The following is a 19,319-nucleotide window of genomic DNA, read 5'->3' as shown; positions in this document are numbered from 1 at the left end:
TTGCAAGCCAGCAAAGCTACTTCCAGGAAAATCTTGAAGTGACATCACACCTCTCTAGTAATCCCCTGAAACTCTATGGCAAAATCACCAGAAACACTATGATTTTCACCTAAAGAGATGAAATAAAGTAATCAGCCCAAAAGACATTTTTAAAAAATAAATAAAATATCCAACTGTTATTTGAGAACTGAAGCCTGGCAATGATAGCTTGCAGGTACTGTGGCTGGAAAATACGTATGTTGTTGGCCTTTTCAGATAAAATGGAAATTGCATACTGAAAGAGCTGTGCATAGTGAAGTCTACCAGTATGGGAGACAAAAATGCCATCAATGTATTGCCTGAAAAGGGCTATGGTACAGGGAAAAGAGCACTGTATAAACTGTTGAAAATATCAGTATTCAAAGTATAATCATCAGCCTGAGAAAGAGCAGCAACAAAGCAGAAGCTATTTCCAAGGAACTCTAATCAAAGTCTTATCTAGAGTGAACAACCCTGCATGGCTATTATATATGCAAATTTACTGCCCTCTACAGTGGTCCTGGAAATGTGATAGTTGAACTTCACCCTCTCCAGTTAATTGGTTTTGCAAAAAAAAGAAAGAAAGAAAAAGAAAAAAACAGATTTTCTGAAACAAATATTGCTCTTATGGTTGCCAACCTCCAGGTCGGGCCTGGAGATCTCCCAATGTTACAGTTCATCTCCACACTGCAGAAGATGCCACAAGACTCCCCCTCACAGGGTCCAGGCAAATAGGTGTGAAAAACCTCAGCTTGAGACCCTGGAGAGCCGCTGCCAGTCTGAGTAGACAATACTGACTTTGATGGACCAAGGGTCTGATTCAGTATAAGACAGCTTCATATGTCCATATGTCCACCATTTCGGTTCCCTGTACACTTGCCAGTCCTAGCACGTGCCTACCAATGGAAAATTAAGTCTGGCTCAAACTGATATCAAAGTGACATTGAGTCACATTGAGGATGTGCAAGTAGGGTTGCCAGCCTTCAGGTGGGGCCCAGATATCTCCCGTTTTTACAACTGATCTCCAACTGGCAGAGATCAGCTCCCGTGGAGAAAATGGCTGCTTTGAACAGTGGGCTCTAAGGAATTGCACCGTGCTGAGGCCCCTCCCCTTCCCAAACCCTGTTCTTTCCCAGATCCACCCCCAAAGTCTCCAGGTATTTTCCAACACATATCCGGCAACCCTATGAGCAAGGAATGTGAAGCAACTCCTCCATTAATCATGTGAAAGCTACACCTGATAGGAGTCAAACAAAGAGCCTTTTCCCCAAGACCTCCCTGATAATTTGACCTTAACAACAACCCATATAATCAAGACAATGAGTAACAGACCATCTGCAGTCATTTCCTCCTTATCTTAAGTGCTGAAGATTTCTCTCTGTACTCCATCATATAAAGTATTCAACCACCTTTAATGCAAAAGAAGAAAACTCTGCTCCACAATGCACATGCATAAAAGAAAAAACCTTTTCAAATTAGCTCATCTCCGGAGAGATGGACTTTTCATCACTCCCACATTCCATTGCCACCACCTTTTCCCTCAGTCTTAGGAAAAAATGTATAAAAGGTTATGCTTCAGTCCATCCAATGTAGGCAGGTTATCGACCCCAGCCTGCTACACTAACTGTACAGCTGGCTTCTCTACTTTTCCACCCAATTCTTTAGCACTTCTCTAGATCTACCCAGCTGTCTTCAGGAAGCAAGCTTGAATGTCTTTGATGCTCACCTTTCATTTTCTCCCTTAATAGCAGGTAGTTTGTTAGGGAAAGAATTTAAACTGTGTTTGTAGTTCAAATTATTTCCTTTCTGTAGCACTTCTATTTTTATTTACCTGACTTAACTAGGTTCTCTTTCTGTTCATTTTATATATTTATTTTCTTGCTTAAGAAGTTTATTCCCTTTATTTGTTTTGAGTACTGGTCTGTATCTTGACTCCCATATACACAGGTTACAGTGTCTGAAATTAATACCACACTACACACATATTTTCTCTTTGCTAGCAGAAGGACACTTTTGCTTGCTACAGGGGCTGCAAGTGAATTGGTAATTTAGGTAACACAGAGGTCAGTTCCTCTGGAGAAAATGACTGCTTTGGAGGGTGGACTCAATATAGTATTGTATCCTAATGAGGTCTGCTCCCTAAACCCTGCCCTCCCCAGATTCCATCCCCAAAATTTCCAAGTATGCCCCTTCCCAGAAATGGCAACCCTAGTTTTTAGTCATACTTCAAGTAAATAAAATAAGCAGTATTTCAGTTTACAATAATCTTGGTATTGACCTTTATTATATCCAAAAACAGAAAAGGTACCACATCTGCAAAATCAACCTTATTTTTGATTGTCAAGATTCACTTTTCAGGATCTAATAAACTACATGAGGAAAAGGTAAGGCTGCTATATAAATACCTTTTCCAGACCTCATTCAGATTTACAGAAATTCAAGCAAAGCTAGCAGTTATTATCTGTATAATAACCATTGCACACTACAGAGGTTGTTATAGCTTTGACAGCCGCAAACATGAGTTCCTTGAAAAGCATCTACATAGGATTTAATCCTGTAAAGCAAGAGTACAGTGGTTAGGGCTGCCAGCCTCCAGGTAGAGTCTGGAGAACTAAAATTACAACAACTGATCTCCAAGCTACAGGGACCAGGCAGCTTTGGAGGATAGACTCTATGACGTTATACCCTGTTGATGTTCCTCTCAACCCTAGCCTCTGCCCCTAAATCTCCAGGAATTTCCCAACCTAGAGTTGGCAATGCTAGCAGTGGTACAAGACTGACATTGCTGATTTTCACCCTTCCCCTTCTCTCAGTAGCCAAGTTCCTCCTCCTTGCTGAGTGTTCCAAAGCCATGTTGTTTTTAATCAATGTGATTTCTGCAAACCCCCCCCCCAATCAGCATCTGCAGATCTCAGAGCACTACCAAGGGATGGAGGAGAGTGGGAGAGAACTGAACATGAACATACTTACATTACAGGATACAAACTAGGGTTGCCAAGTCCAATTCAAGAAATCTCCAGAGACTTTGGGGGTGCAGCCAGGAGACTTTGGGGGTGGAGCCAGGAGACATTGGAGGTGGAACCAGGAGCAAGGTTGTGACAAGCAAGGGAGTTCTGGCCATCACATTTAAAGGGACCACACACCTTTTAAATCCTTCCATTGGAAATAATGACGGATAGGAGCACCTTCTTTGGGGGCTCATAGAATTGGACCCCCTGATCCAATCTTTTTGAAACTTGGAGGGTGTTTTGAGGAGAGGCACCGGATGCTATGCTGAATATCTGGTGCATCTACCTTTAAAAAATAGCCCTCCCCCAGAGCCCCAGATACCTGCAGATCAATTCTCTATTATACCCTATGGGAATCAGTCTCCATATGGAATAATGGAGTTCCCAGCTGACATCCCCTCCCCTCCACTGGCCTTTTATCTCTGATCATTGCTTTTGTGGTATATGTGAGGCAAAAAAATTGCAGAGCAAAAGCAACTACATACTAACCCATTTCCTTCTCTTTAATATTGTAACATATGAACATAGGATCTATCCCATGATGTTTTTTTCCTGTTTTAGCTGAAATAGGATGAGAGATGGGATTCCAAAGAAGATCCAGTCCTGCTTAGCTTTCAAGATCTTGTAAGATCAAGCTAGTCTGGGTCATCCAGGTCAGGAGAGACCATGTTGGCCAGAGTACACAGAGCTATTTCATGTATGCCCAACATCTTAGCTATGCCTAGTAGGATTTCTGTTTTCCTCAAACAGCAGGTTTGCATGCCATATCAGGGGGTGTGACCTAATATGCAAATGAGTTCCTGCTGGGTTTTTTCCTGCAAAAAAGCCCTGCGTATCACAAACTGCTTTTGAAACTATTTCATATTCCTGATGGTTGTGTTATGTGGCATGACATGCGTGTGTGCAAGACACATAAGTCCAAAGCCACTTTGAACACAGGAAACTCGTTGTGCAGTTAACTGAATACTGGTCATGATTTTAACAACAAAAAAGCATTCTACCTCATAATATGTTGCATTGGAAGCTCTCTTTTTTTTTCCCCCACCAGCAAAGGGCAACTTCACCAGGGGTGGAGGGACAGTGATTTTTGTCAATCCTGCTAGTACACACACCCACATCACATTCAGTGCTGTTGTGGGGGGGGAGGTCTGGTTCCCGGGACAGTAAATTGAGCGCAGCAGTGTGCTACAGTGGAAGAGGAAGCAGAGAAGTTCTGCTCTCCAAAGAAAGCCCTACTCGTGGCACTTTGGATCCAACACGTTAGAATTTTGAGTCAGTTCAGTGAGATGCCAGCATAACAAATACATTTGGTACAGAATGACAGATGGTCATACGCTATATATAATGTGATAGCTGTTCATGAAAATTCTCGACTTAAGACACAAGAACAGGTTTGAAGGCAGTAGTCAGTCTTCTTTGCTTGATTCTTCAACATGTGCCATACCGAGCAACCAATAGACATTTGAATCTGGGATCTCTACCAACAAAAAGAGAGAAAGAAATTAGCTGACATAGCAATTAAACTATTTCGAAGTACTGAACTATTACTGAAAACAAAATACTTGAACTCTACAAAACACACATATTGTCTGAAGTGCTCAGAGTTAAATATATGCATTGATTTTATTCAGGGACTTCAATGTGATCAGTATGTAAACAGCCCAATCTCAAATATCTCAAATATAATAAGTTTCAATATTATTTTAGTTGTAAAATATGATATTATTTCAAAGTAGTTACATTTTATAAAATCCTGAATATTCTTATTTGGCACTAACTGCATGGAAGAGGAACAAAATCACAGCTGTATACAATGAAAGATGCAGAAGAACATAGCTATGCTATATTATTAATTTTGTGGGGCATGTATATACATGAGGAAACTCTTCGTTTCCTAATGTTTCCTGGCTGCTATCTCAGCTTTAAAAATCAGTTTTCTAGTGACAGTAGCAGAGCTTCAACATGACAAATACTTTGGAAAGGAAAGTATGGAGTTGGGGATAATGGGTCTCAAACTAACCAAGCATTAGAGTTACTGAGAAAAGATATAATAAGAATACAATTAACATTTAAATAGTATTTGGAAGTGCCTCTGCACACACATTATCTCTCTCATGGATTCCAAATGGACAACTAGGCTTGCCAGCCCCCAGCTCCTGGTGGGGGATTCCCCAGTTTTGCAGGCTCCTCCCTGCTGTCAGCCAGCTAGCCAGCAGAGGGAAGTCCCCCCCCACACACACACAACAGCCAGGATGTGCCTTTAAATCTGTACAGGCTTAAAAGAAGCTTGCAAACTGCTTTTGTCTTTGACTGTGTGTGTGTGCCTTTTAATCTCAGCTGGAGGAAAGCTGCATGGGTGGGGTGAGCAGGCAGAGCCATGTGGCTCTTCCTGGTGAGTGTGTGAAGCATGTGAGAAAGGAAGAGAAGTGAGTGCAGTCCCACTGTTTGTTTTGCATCCATCTCAGAAGTAATGTATATAGTAAAATGGGTAGTAAAAAGTTAACAAGAAACTGATTATGGGATGGAAGAAAACTCCATTCCCCTAGGCTGCTCTCCTTTCATTTTTGTGTTTGTCTGAAGAAGTTGGTTGAAATACAGCAGGTTACATTCAGCAACTCCCATGAGTAAATTGGCCTAGTGATATCACAAAAGTGTGTGCTTGCAAACTGTTTATTTTGATGGCTTAGTGAGTATATGGGTGTTCACTTTCATTTAGTGGAAGTGCAGTTGCTGGGGAACCCTTTGAAGGCAAAAAAGAGGATGAGGAAATGAAAATTGTATTCAGGGAAACTGCACTTCTGATTTATTTTAGGGAATGGGAAATCTCTAGGCTCCACCCTCAAAGTCTACAGGCTCCACTCCCAAAGACCCCAGATATTTTTTGGAGTTGAACCTGGCTACCCTATGAACAACAGTGCACATAACTGCACTAGAATGTGGCCTACATAGTTGGAATGTGAATCTAATGAAGCACATTTAAATCACAAAGTTGGGGTGGGGGCTTTACCTTTATTGGGCCCTACAGCAGATCCTTGTTCATCTGAGTCTCTGTTTTCTTCTTTGGGATGCTGTACTGGACACTTTTGCTCAGTTAATGCTACTGCTACTTCAGGATTTCTTGCATCAGCATCATTTGGATCTTTAAAAAAAACCAACAATCGCAAAACCACAAAACATATAATTAAGGATTTCACCTACTGATCATTAAAGGATTTCTCTTTGACTTCAATGGATATGCAAACATGTCTATGTTTTCTAAAATAACTGTTTCTTCAAACAAGCAAAGGACAATGCAGTAGGCAATAGGCAAGCCTCAGTGGAGATGGCATTCTGAAGAAAAGGGGCCCCAACTGAAAAAGTCCTGCTTTTGGTTGCCACCCATCTTATCACTACAAGTAAGGTGACAGAGTGCAAGGTGAGAAAAAGGATCTTAATAAGCAGGCTGAACAGTATAGTATATGTATTAATAGCAGTTAGCCAAATCTTTGGATACTTAAATCTGGGGACTTGAGCTGTGAATGAACAAAGACAGATCTTTCTACAAATCTGAAAAGGGCCCCAGCTTTGCAGTAAAATATGAAATCCAAAAAAAAAGAAAAAACACCTTAGGGGTTTCAAAATGCTAAAATGATAAAAGGAGTACCCATAGCTTTAAGTGCAGATTCCCTCTGTGGCTGTTGCTAGGCAACTACAGCATTCCAGGCTGGGTTTCTAATATAATGTGAGTAAAAAGGCAGGAGGAGAGGACAGGGTCCTTTCCAGGCCTATTTTGGCATTTGAGGGAAGACTAATTGGGGCCAGGCTAGGGTTGCCATATCCAGGTTGGGAAATTCCTGAAGATTTTAGGGAAGTATCTGGGGAGCAGAAAGGCCTCAACTGGATATAATGTCATAAAGTGCACCCTCCAAAGCAGCCATTTTCTCCAGGGGGACAGATTTCTGTCATCTGGAATTCTGTTGTAATTCTAGGAAATCTCCAGATCCCATCTGGAGGCTGGCAACCCATGGCTTGGCAATAACCTCAGGCTGACTTGATATCACCATACTTGCATGACTGGGTCTGGCAGCTTCCTACTTTTCAACAGCAGCCAGCCTATGAAAACCAGCACAGTGTAGTGGTTAGAGCTTGAGAGTTGGGTCTAGGAGAACCAGGTTCAAATTCCCAGCTTGCTGTAGAAGCTCACTGGGTGATTTTGGACCTGGCCCATATTTTCAGCCTAACCTACCTCCTGTTTGTCTTTCAGGTGTTTCAGTCCGGATCCAGTTAGGGCCTTTAAGGTAAGAACCAACATTTTAAACAAGAGTTGAACAATCCCTGTATACAGCTTCTGACATTAGCTTGGCCATTACAGTGTGCACCATTTGCAGTTTCCAGATAGTTTTCAAAAGCAGCTCTATATAATTCACACTACAGTAACCAAAGTAAGCAACCTGGGGGCGGGGGGCAGGATGCTCCTAGCACACAGGCGGCTGCTTCTGATAGACACTCCATTTTTTTTTTTCAGCTATGCTTGATTTTCCAGTTGTACCCTCTGCTTGAAAAGATTGCACATCTATTTTGGTAATTTACAGATTAGACTGTTGTAAAGAATTTTTTATGAGATTGTCTCTAGAGACTGCTCAGAAGTCTCAGCTGGGACAACATATAGCTACACAATCACTAATTTATGCTAACCACAGGATCATACTATGAGAACTGCACTTGCTGCCAATTTGTTTCTGGACTATATCTCAAGTATCAGTATTCACCTTTAAAGTTTGGGACCCAGGTACCTTGGGATTAAGGTACCTTACAGGACCTGCAAGGCAGAGATGTTCTGCCAGGCATTTGGTTGAGGACAGTGAGACTGACACTCCTGTTTCCTGTCTCTTCCCCTGTGAGGCAGTGGCATCTCATAATGTAAATTATTACTCTTTTATTGTGTTTAACTGTGAATTAAATATTTGAATGTTGTAATTGATGTACACCACCCTGAGCCTGGTTTTACAGGAGAGGGCAATCTAAAAATCCAGTTTAATAAATAAATAATAAATAAGCATGACTCCAGCTCTATAAATTTTCTCAGGCACTGAGGTTTTCTGGTAGGATTCCTAGTCTAGATGGTAAAATAGAAAAGAGCAAGAGTCTAGTAGCACCTTAAAGACTAATGAAATTTGTGGCAGGGTATCAGCTTTCATGAATCATTGCTCACTGCTTTCATGAGTCACTGCTGACATCATTCTACAAGGATGAGTTTTATGAATGTGCTTATATATGCTATGTAAGTGAACATCTGCTCTAACAAAACATTTTAGTTCCTGTGCTCACTGGAACTGCAAGATGTGGCTGGCTTGCATGTTAGTGCCCAAGAAAAAACACAGCTGGTTGTACTTACCATATTTCTTTTGCCTCTTTATTTTAATAAACACTGCAATAATAGTGGCAGCAAGAACTAGAACAACAAACAGAACTGGCATCACAATTAAAAGTAGATTTCGTTTGGTTTGTGAAGAGCTGAAAAGAAACAAAGCATCAGTGTCCAAAAAAGGTCCATATTTACTTCATATGTTCTTGTGATTAATTGTAATGCCTTGGGCTATATGCAATAAATGCTATCGTATGCAAATGAGTTATGCAAATGAGTTGTGCTAATGAGCTCTGGCACCTCTTTTTCTACAAAATGACCCCTGTCTGTAAGTAAAACATTACTTTTCAAGGCACAACAGTTATTATTTCTATAAACACTAAATGGCCACACTTGTCCTTTCACTGTTGTCTCTGGTGAACCATTTGTAAGATTTTGCAACACTGCAAAAATCTGCAAAACTTGTCCAATCAAACAGGGGTCAGGGGTCATTTTGTAGAAAAAGAGGTGCTAGAACTCATTAACACAACTCATTTGCATATGCCACACACCTCTGACATCATCAGATGGTGTACTAAATTATATCAGCTCAGCATCTACAATAAAATGCTTCTTGAATTATAATTGTCACGATAAAACCTTACTTCCATCATACTTTTAAAATTACTTACTTCTATGTGGCCACAGTGGCATGATGAAGATTTCCATCTGTCTGCTTTATGTTTGGGTTATTACCCCATTTTTTTTTTTTGCGGCGAAATATTAGAAAGTTTGTCAAATCTTAGAGTTCAGCAAAATACTCACAGGGGTTTGAATAATGGAGCCCAAAAGCAATTGGGGAGGGGGGTAAGAAAGAAAGAGCACAATAAAATTTAGAGGTTCCGGAGCGCCGCTCCTGTGAGCTCCTCAATGCCAGATTAAACCCTGTGGAGGCCCCTAGGCAGTTAAAATCTTGGAGGCCCCCTCACAAATTATCTTAGAGTTGGAGTGCTGCCACCACCACCCATGGCTCCTGCTGCAGCCTGCAGGCACCTTCTTAAAAGCCCCTTTGACAAAGCTATGGAGGAGAGGCAGAGAGAGGCAAACTTGGTGACAATGCCAGCATCAGCCGCACCACCAGGCAAATTAGACAAAGAGCAACTCACTTGCTGGCTGTGTGTGAACATAAGAACATAAGAGAAGCCATGTTGGATCAGGCCAATGGCCCATCCAGTCCAACACTCTGTATCACACAGTGGCCAAAATATATATATGCTCTGTGTGTGTGTGTGTGTATACACACACACACAAACACAGTGGCTAATAGCCACTGATGGACCTCTGTTCCATATTTTTATCCAATCCCCTCTTGAAGCTGGCTATGCTTGTAGCCGCCACCACCTCCTGTGGCAGTGAATTCCACATGTTAATCACCCTTTGGGTGAAGAAGTACTTCCTTTTATCCATTCTAACCTGACTGCTCAGCAATTTCATTGAATGCCCACGAGTTCTTGTACTGTGAGAAAGGAAGAAAAGGACTTCTTTCTCTACTTTCTCCTTCCCATGTATTATCTTGTAAACCTCAATCATGTCACCCCGCAGTCAACGTTTCTCCAAGCTAAAGAGCCCCAAGCGTTTTAATCTTTCTTCATAGGGAAAGTGTTCCAAACCTTTAATCATTCTAGTTGCCCTTTTCTGGACTTTCTCCAATGCTATAATATCCTTTTTGAGGTGTGGTGACCAGAATTGCACACAGTACTCCAAATGAGACCGCACCATCGATTTATATAGGGGCATTATGATACTAGCTGATTTATTTTCAATTACCTTCCTAATAATTCCCATCATGGCGTTGGCCTTTTTTATTGCAATGGCACACTGTCTTGACATTTTCAGTGAGTTATCTACCACGACCCCAAGATCTCTCTCTTGGTCAGTCTCTGCCAGTTCACAACCCATCAACCTGTATTTGTAGCTGGGATTCTTGGCCCCAATGAGCATTACTTTGCACTTGGCCACATTGAACCTCATCTGCCACATTGACTCCCACTCACCCAGTCTCAACAGATCCCTTTGGAGTGCCTCACAATCCTCTCTGATTGTCACCACCCTGAACAATTTAGTGTCATCTGCAAACTTGGCCACTTCACTGCTTACTCCCAACTCCAGATCATTAATGAACAAGTTAAAGAGCATGGGACCCAGTACTGAGCCCTGCGGCACTCCACTGCTTACCGTCCTCCCCTGCGAAGACTGCCCATTTATACTCACTCTGTTTCCTATTAATTAGTCAGTTTTTGATCCACAAGAGGACTTGTCCTTTTACTCCATGTCTCTCGAGCTTACTAAGGAGCCTTTGATGAGGAACTTTATCAAAAGCTTTCTGGAAGTCAAGGTAAACAACATCTATTGGGTCCCCTTTGTCCACAAGCTTGTTCACCCCCTCAAAGAACTTTAACAGGTTAGTGAGGCAGGTTGGAAGGGGTGCAAGTAGGGGGGAAATGGGAGGGGAGCCTGCCTGGGGCCCCTAAAGGCATGGGAGCCCATAGGCCAGTACCTACTTGGTCTAATTTTTAATCTGGCCCTGGAGCTCCTGCCCAAAATGAGGCCTGAGGGTAGCAGAAATGATGTTTCCATCATACCTACTTCAATTTTCTTTTAAAATATCCTGTCTTCTGTATAGTTTTAAACTAGAGTGTGGTGCTCTTAACATTGGTTTTGCAAAGATGGAGATTTAATTCCTAGCAATTTGTATTGTCTTAGTGGTTAGCGTTTCCAGGTGCTGGTGGCTGGCATTCACTAATCACTTCCAATGACACAGCAAAAACCAGGAACACATACAAATGAACAGCCCAAGGCATCAGACCAGACTGTTATTGGCATCTGTCAAACTGAAGCTGATAATAGCCCAAGATGATGTCAGCGGGGGAAAAAGGGATAAAGCAGGCAGGCATTAAGAGTGATAGCAAATCCATCTAACGGACCATGGAGTACAGAAAGCTGTATAAAAAACACCAACACAAGTGTTTGAACAATGTCAATATATGTGTATTCACTGCCAATATATATAGTAAGTAACAATAGTTGTAATACTGGCAGTTCATACATAGGTATTGACATTGTTCAAACACGGGTGTTGATGTTTTTCAAAGGCATTAAGAGTGAGCAGAACCTGAGAGTGTGTTCTGTTAGCACCTCTTTTGTTCCTTGTTCTCCTTATATGGAAAACAGACACTCATAATATAATCTAGTTATCAGCATGACAGGGAGGAAGAATAGTTAGAATACAGAGTGTAACTGATTGAAACAACAGTCAGAAAAGCAAGTCTTATAATGGTGGTGGGAATTTTAATTCAAGTTCAGACGCCAAATTATATAGTCTCTTTATGACTACAATTGGACCAGAATTGATAGAACATAATTTTCAAATCCAGAGTTTGGTCTTTATTTTCCATCTTGTGTCTGTGCAGTGAGAGCAAATAGTGCCATCTGCTGGTTTATTTTTATTTCCTGAAATAAAAACCGTTTGGAATTTTTCTTTGAAAGCATTTGGCCAAAATGTTATCCTGTGGTTAGGCTGGGACTACAGATCTTTGTTTATGAAGGAATATTTCAACACATTTAGCTACTTGTAAGACACAACATTTGAAGACCATCCCAACCTAAATCCCAGGTAAACCAGTCTTTAATATTCTATTTAATCTAGTTTCTCATTCTTTCTCAATGTCATTTGCCAGTTAATTGCACAGTTATCCTACTTTCTGTCTCCTGGAAATACTGACACCTACTTTGTGGTCTGATTAGATGAAACTTCTAAACTTACATTTCAGGTGAGTGGAGGAATCATATGGAACTGAAGAAGACAGCTGAGCTAGAGAACATGTGAATGAATTGTACCTGTCCTTGTAGAATTCATTTGTAGATGTCATATAACTTTGGGACGAAGCAGAACTTGTTTGAGGCTCGTAAGTAGCTTGGGCATAACTTAAGAAGTTGGAGAAGACAGATTCTGTAAGGAAAAAAACATTAAAGGTTGCTTTAGCTGGGGCTTATTAACAATCAATAAGCTTTTTAATGTTTCTGTGAGAAGATTTATATTTTTAACCATGTTGATTGACTAGCATTGCCAGAGTGCAGTCACTTAGAATTAGGTTGCAATATGCTTGATGCAGTTGAGGTGAGTAGATACCTGTACTGGCCATCAGCATAACACTAAATGCTCTGAAGAAACAGATGAACACCTGTTTAACTTGTATATTTCCAAGACCAAATAAACAATGGTGTAATGCTCACTAAGGCAGTAAACCTGTGTCTGGGTGTATTTTATACCGGGGGGCTCATATAAATGAAAACTCATTCATGCAAACAAAATTTGTACACATAGAAAGCTAGATATTGAGGTTTCAGACAAATCCTGACATCTGTTTTTCTATGTGCAGGATGAGATTGAAAATTGGATCATGACAGATCTCACCAGCAGTCTGTTGTACTAAAGTCAAAGCACAGGTTTACCCCCTCAGTGATAAGGAAGGCCCTTAGTAGAATCACTCCCCTGAACACTCTGGCCTTCTTTTGGACTATGATGTTCAGGTATGAAAAAATACATCAAAGATACTCACTGGGAGAGAGCAGGAAAGGTGGCCTGCTGAAGGGGTGAGTGTTTTCCTTGTCTTCCCTAACTGCTGGAAGGGGGGGGGGATTAGCTGTGTGTGTCTGAGTTTGTGTGTTTGCTGCTGGGATACAGGAACTTATGATTGCATCAGGTGACTGTTGCTGATTTGGAGTGTCTGTGTTGCCTGGGGCTGACTGCTGGTCCCACTCTCTTTGCATTTATAAGGCTGCACCTCACCAGAGGAACGAGCTAAATGGCTCTTGGCCTATGGCTCTTAGCCTGGGGGCTCTGTAAGAAGCCAAAAGAACCAGGAACTAGGAGCCCTAGTCTCCTTGTGTCCAAAAAAGGTAAGTAGATTTTCCACAAGGAGAGCCACGTAAACATAAAAGGTACTAAAGGGAGGATTATATATTAAATAAGCAATTATGAAGAGAGAATGGCAGCAGTGGGGTGGGGGCTATCCAATGTATTGCACTGAGTGTCACATGTATGACTATCTGCCCACTGGACAGAAGTCTTGGGTGTGTACTCGATGCAGGAGCTCCTAGTCCTCAGGGAATGAGTTTACACCCTTGAGGCCAAGGTGGCTGATCTGGAGAAGCAGAGACAATCAGATAGGCACTCAAAAATGACTCTTGGGGGCTTGTTAGATGTGTCCCACTCTGAAAATGGTAGCCCTGCTGCTGCCAGGGAGCATGAGGGTTGAGAGGGAACAGGTCACCGTGCTGAGGATAAGGGGAATGGACCCTCAGAAGGGACCTCTTCTTCAGTAGGTGAACGGGTATCCTTTCATTCCAAGGAACCATCCCTGAGCAGGGAGGGAGGGGGTCTTGGTAGTTGGTGATTCAATTCTTAAACAAGTAGACAGCTGGGTGGCAAAACCACATACTGACCGTATGGTGACTTGCCTGCCTGGTGCAAAGTTCGTGGACATTATGCATGTTGTAGAGAGGCTGATAGACAGTGCTGGGGAGGAGCCAGTGGTCATGGTACATGTTGGCACCAACGATGTGGGGAAATGCAGTCATGAGGTCCTGGAGAAAAAATTTCTGCTGCTAGGCAGGAGACTCAAGACCAGGAACTCCAAGGTAGCTTTCTCAGAAGTGCTACCTCTTCTACGTGCAAGGCCAGAGAGACAGGCACAAATTAGGAGTCTCAATGCGTGGATGAGATGATGGTGTAGGAAGGAAGGGTTCAAGTTTCTTAGGCACTGGGATGCTTTTTGGAACAAGCGGGACCTGTACAAAAGAGACGGTCTCTACTTGTCCCCAGAAGGAATCAGGCTGCTGGCACTTAAAATAAAAAAGGTGGCAGACCAGTTTTTAAACTGAATCTTGGGGGAAAGCCAACAAGAGATTAAATGTTTCTGATTCAGGATGACTCATCTCAAAGAAATAACGGGTTAGCTGTTACTTTTCTACCTGGGAATGGATTAGAGTTGTCCACTGAGATGGTGACAAACAGTATGGACTGCCTGGCAAAGTCTTGAGGCAGCAGGAGGAAGGTTGCAGGCCTAACTTGCCTGGAAAATTATAGAAGTTTGTATACAATCCGGCCCCGCCCTGGCCGGGCCGCGTAAGCGGCTACGAGCCATGGGGCCGTCATTTGCATTCACGAAAGGATGCAGCTGACTTTCATTTCCCTAGGCTCCGGGTGCTGCTGGGCGTGGCTGGGGGCTTTTTATAGCCTCAGCCCGCTCATTAGTTTCAGTTCTCAAAGCTCTCTGCTTTGGACGGAAGCACGTTTGCTTCCTTCAGCTGAGAGCTCGAGCGGAGGCTGTTTCTCGTCCCGGCTTGGAGGCAGCAGCGTTGGAGTGGTCCGCAGCGACGGAGAGTGGGCTGCGTCGCCCAAGCTGTTGTTCCCGGGTTTGAGGGGACCGTTTCGGCTGGGGGGGGGGCTTTGTGTCGGGTTAACTCTAAGGGGGAGTTGTTTTCGGGGGTTACAGGCATTATAAGGGTGTGGGTGAATTTCCCCCCTCCCTCCCCCTCCCTTGTCTACCCCCCCCCTGTTTTGGAGTGCCTGTTGTGGTGGGGGTGTCATTATTATTAGGAAGAGGTGCTGCTGTGTTAGTGGTATACACACACACACACCCATTATACATAGGGCGGGATTTGTGTGAGGTGTGCAGGTAGTAGCTATGGCTCCTAAGAAGGGGCAGGGCCCTTCTAAAGGCAAACAGCCTGTGAAGGGGCAATGGAAGCACATTAACCTGCACCTTCTGATGAGGAGCAATTAGATAGTGCCGTCATGTGGCAAGCTATAATAGATAGGCTTAGCACTCTGGAAAGGGAGCGGGGAGCGTCTGGGGCGGTTACTGTGTGGCAAGGTCGGCGTAGTGCTACTGGGTGGTCGGGAACCTTGACATTTGAGAGAGAGGTGCTGGCAAGGTTGTCTGCTTTGCAGGAGGGTGCAGACTCCAGCAAGATGCCTGACCAGATCCAAGATGACATCACAAACAAGGAGGTTGTGCCCCGCGAGGACGTGACGGAACAGGATGTTGGTGAAGACAGTCAACTGCCAGTTCAGCGCTCAGGGGTTGTGGTGCCACGAGCAGTTCCAGAAGATATGAGCGCACTCACACAACAACCTGCTACATGGCCCTGGGGACCTTGGGGTCCCAGCCTTTTGCCGGGTCCCAGCGGGATGGGGCAGGCGTCTACTTAATCACAGCAGGGCGGCCATTGGGGTTTTTCACCTCAGGCAGGGCCATCTTGGGCTGCTGGGAGTCATGTTGTGGGACAGTTTCAGGGTGCCTCTGCGGGTTCAGGCCAGCCTCCTTCGGCGGCAGCGGGGTCTGTGGCTGTTCAGGGGTCTCCAGCCGCGTCAGCAGCGGGGGGGGGGTGTTGCCTTGGGGTGGACAGATGGCAATGGGTCATTCATTAGGATGGCCCATAGTGCATTGTAATCCCTGGGGTTACCCCACTAACCCTTATGGGTCAGTCCCCTTTGTGGCTCTTCCTTTTGGTGATTCAGCAATGCTGTTGGGGGATCACCTGACCCCAGCGACCCGGGAAAAATTTCTAAGGGGTGAGTATGTAGATGTATTTAGTTTATTGTATAGAGAGCTGGAAAAGAAAAGTAAGGAAGAGATGGATGAGAAGGAGAAGCTCAGGCGCAGGAAGGTCGATAGGACCTGGGCCAGCTGCCAGGTTTTCTTATATATGCAGATGTAATTGCAAGGGCACAGCCTAGTAAGGCCGCCCCACTATTTCAGTATTGTGATATTGTATACCCGGCGTATACCGACTTTGCGGGGGTGGCCTGGTTACAATATGATGAGACTTTCCGTATGAGAGCGGCAATTAATCCGATGTTGCCGTGGGACCAAATTAATCAACAGTTGTGGCTACAGCTGATGGCCCCGGCTAAGCCCAATTTAGGTGACAGGTCGGACAGTGCGCACTTAGTGCAGAAGCAAATGGGTACTCAACAGCCCACTCCACGGCGGGGCAGCTGGTTCAACCCCGGCTGTTATGTTGGGAGTTTACGGCACAGGGAGTCTGCTCGAGGAAAGCTTGCAAGTTCCATCATGAATGCTCGTTGTGCGGCAGGTCCCATGCAACCTCGGCTTGCAGTAAGGGCAAGCAGAAGGGAAGCCCAAAGCGCCCCGGTGGAGGGGGTAATCAGCAAGCTCCTGGTAAAGGGTCCCAGTCCCATTCGACTGAGGGTTCTTAAGCTTTTCTTGGCGAACTATCCCTGGGTCACCAACAGAGTTTATCTTTGGAAAGGGTTTATCGCGGGATTTAGGATTCCATATCAGGGGCCTAGGGCGCCCTGTAGGGCGGCTAACCTTCAATCCATAGTGGGAATGGAGCATATTGTTAGACAAAAGATAGCGAAGGAATGTGCGGAGGGGCGAGTTATTGGTCCGTTTGAGTCCCCTCCCATTCCATGTTTAAGGGTTTCCCCATTGGGTGTGGTTCCCAAGAAAGCACAGGGGGAATATAGGTTGATCCATCACCTTTCATATCCCAGTGGGGGGGTCGGTGAATGATGGAATTCCCAACCATCTTTGTTCGGTTAGATATACCTCCTTTGACCAGGCAGTCAAGGTAGTGTGGGAGTGTGACCTAGGCGCGGAAACGGCAAAATGTCAACATTTCAGCTATTGCCTGTGCACCCGGAGGATTTTGAATTGTTGGGATTCCAGTTTGAAGGAAAATATTATATGGACAGAGCATTGCCTATGGGCTGCTCTGTATCTTGTGCGGCATTTGAGCAGTTCAGCTCTTTTTTGGAATGGCTGCTGAAGGTCAAGTCAGGGCGCAGCAAGATTGTTCATTATTTGGATGATTTTCTGTTCGTTGGCGCTGCTGGGTCCGGGCGCTGTGCTAGGCTGCTGGAGCTATTTATGAAACTGGCTGATGAGCTTGGCGTGCCCTTGGTGCATGAGAAGACCGAGAGCCCGGCCACTCAGTTAACATTTTTGGTATTGAGCTGGATACTTGTTGGCAGGCTTCATGTTTGCCTGCCGAGAAGGTACAGCAACTGAGGGTCAAGTTAGCAACATTAAAGCGGCAACGTAAGGTTTCGCTCTTAGAGTTGCAGCAACTAGTTGGGCATCTGAACTTTGCCTGTAGAGTGGTTGCGCCAGGCAGGGCATTCCTTCAGCATCTTTGTGACGCCATGGGGGCTCTGCGCCTGCCTCATCACAGAGCACGTATAACTGCTTCTATGTGTTGTGATCTTGAGGTATGGGAGAGCTTTCTTGAGTCATTCAATGGGGTCTCTTTTTGGCGGGAAGATATGAAGTTAGAAGCTGATCTTCAAATATCTTCCAACGCAGCCGGTTCTTTAGGTTTTGGAGTTGTTTTCAGGGGGCACTGGTGTGCCGAGCAGTGGCCTGAGGATTGGCGAGACAGTGGTATTTGCAGAAATTTGACCTTTTTGGAATTTTTTCCAATCGTGGTAGCAGTATGTATTTGGGGTGAGCAGTTGGCCAATCAAGTGGTGCATTTTTTGGTGCGACAACTTGGCAGTGATCCATGTTATTAACTCTTTGTCATCTAAGTCCATTCCGGTTATGAATCTGGTTAGAGTTTTTACACTGTGTTGCCTGCGCTTAAACATTTTGTTTTTAGCTAAACACGTGCCTGGGGTTAATAATGGGGTGGTGGACGCCCTGTCTCGTCGACAGATGGAGCGCTTTCGTCTGTTGGCCGCAGAGGCAGATCCGCAGCCATTCCGGATGCCTCTGGACCTGTGGCAGCTTGGCAGACAGAAGCTGGTAGAGCAATTCTTTTAGCTTTGGCCCCCAGTACACGTAAAGCTTATGAGCAAGCCGCCCTACAGTTTAGGTTATTTAGGAGCTCTGCCAAGCTGGGAGAGTGTTGGCCTATTCCGGTTTCACACCTTATGCAGTTTTGCGTGAATCAAAAAAGCAGGGGATTAACTGTGAAATCTATTAAGGGCCAGTTAACTGCCTTGGCGTTTATCAGTAAAGCGCAAGAGCACCCTTCGGCTACAGACGATTTTCGGGTAAAAAAGATGTTAGATGGTAAAAAAGATGATCCAGGGAGCGGGAGGCATGCGTTGACGCCCGTCAGCCCATTTGCCCTTCCATACTTAGAGGGCTTGGCGAAGTTTGGCCGGAGGTGTGTAGTTCTGATTATGAGGTGGCTTTGTTCCATGCAGCTGCCCTAACGGCATTCTTTGGCGCCCTAAGGGTATGTGAGTTAGTTCAGTTGTCTCAGAGGGATCAGTCCGACTGTGCACTGCAGTGTGGTGATGTAACTTTTAGTGGGGAGCACGTTTTATTACAGATCCGGCAATCGAAGACGGATCAGAGGTAAAAGGGCACCACGGTTGTGATCGGCCCCTGTCAGGAGGCAGGTTTATGCCCGGTACAAGCATTACAGCAATATGTGGCTTTACGGGGGCGCTCCCAAGGGCCGTTTTTCTGCCATTCAGGGGGCCCCCCCTCACTAAGTACCAGTTTTGGGCCGTGACTGCTCGAGCATTGGAAAAGCTCGGGCTAGGGAAGCTTAAGTTCGGGACCCACTCCTTTTGGATTGGGGCCGCATCCACGGCGGCAGCAATGGGATACCTGGGACCGACTATCCAGAGGGTGAGTCGTTGGCGATCGGCCGCCTATCGGGCATATGTGCGTCCTTTGTTGTTTCCCTGAACGGCCCTAAGTATTTGTGTTGTATTGTTAATGTTTCAGTGGTTTGACTGTTGTTTCATTACAGGTGCTGTGTCTCGTCAGGGGAGGCTGCGGATCCTCATCTGCGAGAACAGTATGATATTCTGGGCTGCACACTTTGCCAGAAGATCGACGGTTGGCTCTCAGTTGGGACTGAGTGAGTGGGCGGTTGTTGAATGGAGGGGGCGCAGGGGGCTACGTTGGCCTGGCCTT

Source organism: Heteronotia binoei, chromosome 2 (genome assembly GCF_032191835.1).
Source record: "Heteronotia binoei isolate CCM8104 ecotype False Entrance Well chromosome 2, APGP_CSIRO_Hbin_v1, whole genome shotgun sequence".
NCBI classification, from domain to species: domain Eukaryota; kingdom Metazoa; phylum Chordata; class Lepidosauria; order Squamata; family Gekkonidae; genus Heteronotia; species Heteronotia binoei.
The sequence above is the reverse complement of the archived record's forward strand: the minus strand, read 5'-3'. Positions refer to the sequence as shown.